Here is a 1,493-nt window from a genome sequence, read left to right on the forward strand (position 1 = left end):
CCCCCCCCTCTCCCACATTCCCCCCCCCCTCTCCCACATTCCCCCCCATCTCCCACATTCCTCCCCTCTCTCCCACATTCCTCCCCCCCTCTCCCACATTCCTCCCCCCCTCCTCTCCCACATTCCTCCCCCCTCTCCCACATTTCCCCCCCCCCTCTCCACATTCCCCCCCCTCTCCCACATGTCCCCCCCCCTCTCCCACATTCCCCCCCCCCCTCTCCCACATTCCCCCCCCCCCTCTCCCACATTCCCCCCCCCTCTCCCACATTCCCTCCCCCCCTCTCCACATTCCCCCCCCTCTCCCACATTCCCCCCCCCTCCCACATTCCCCCCCCCTCTCCCACATTCCCCCCCCTCATCTCCCACATTCCCCCCCCTCATCTCCCACTTCCCCCCCCTCCTCTCCCACATCCCCCCCTCCTCTCCCACATCCCCCCCCTCTCCCACATTCCCCCCCCCCACATTCCTCCCCCTCCCACATTCCTCCCCCCCCTCCTCTCCCACATTCCCCCCCCTCCTCTCCCACATTCCCCCCCCCCTCTCCCACATTCCCCCTCCTCTCTCACATTCCCCCCCTCCTCTCCCACATTCCCCCCCCCCTCCTCTCCCACATTCCCCCCCCTCCTCTCCCACATCCCCCCCTCCTCTCCCACATCCCCCCCCTCCTCTCCCACATCCCCCCCCCTCCTCTCCCACATTCCCCCCCCCCTCCTCTCCCACATTCCCCCCCCTCCTCTCCCACATTCCCCCCCCCTCCTCTCCACATTCCCCCCCCTCCTCTCCCACATTCCCCCCCCTCCTCTCCCACATTCCCCCCCCCTCCTCTCCCACATTCCCCCCCCTCCTCTCCACATTCCCCCCCTCCTCTCCCACATTCCCCCCTCCTCTTCCCACATTCCCCCCCCTCCTCTCCCACATTCCCCCCCCTCCTCTCCCACATTCCCCCCCCTCCTCTCCCAAATTCCCCCCCCTCCTCTCCCACATTCCCCCCCTCCTCTCCCACATTCCCCCCCCTCCTCTCCCACATTCCCCCCCCTCCTCTCCCACATTCCCCCCCCTCCTCTCCCACATTCCCCCCCCTCCTCTCCCACATTCCCCCCCCCTCCTCTCCCACATTCCCCCCCCTCCTCCACATTCCCCCCCCCTCTCCCACATTCCCCCCCCCCTCTCCCACATTCCCCCCCCCTCTCCCACATTCCCCCCCCCTCTCCCACATTCCCCCCCCCTCTCCCACATTCCCCCGCCCCCTCTCCCCACATTCCCCCCCCTCTCCCACATCCCCCCCCTCTCTCCCACTTCCCCCCCCTCTCCCATTCCCCCCCCCCTCTCCCACATTCCCCCCCCCCTCTCCCACATTCCCCCCCCCCCTCTCCCACATTCCCCCCCCCTCTCCCACATCCCCCCCCCTCTCCCACATCCCCCCCCCATCTCTCCCACATCCCCCCCCCCCTCTCCCACATCCCCCCCTCTCCCACATCCCCCCCCCCATCTCT

This window comes from Ascaphus truei, chromosome 10 (genome assembly GCF_040206685.1).
Source record: "Ascaphus truei isolate aAscTru1 chromosome 10, aAscTru1.hap1, whole genome shotgun sequence".
Lineage (NCBI taxonomy): Eukaryota > Metazoa > Chordata > Amphibia > Anura > Ascaphidae > Ascaphus > Ascaphus truei.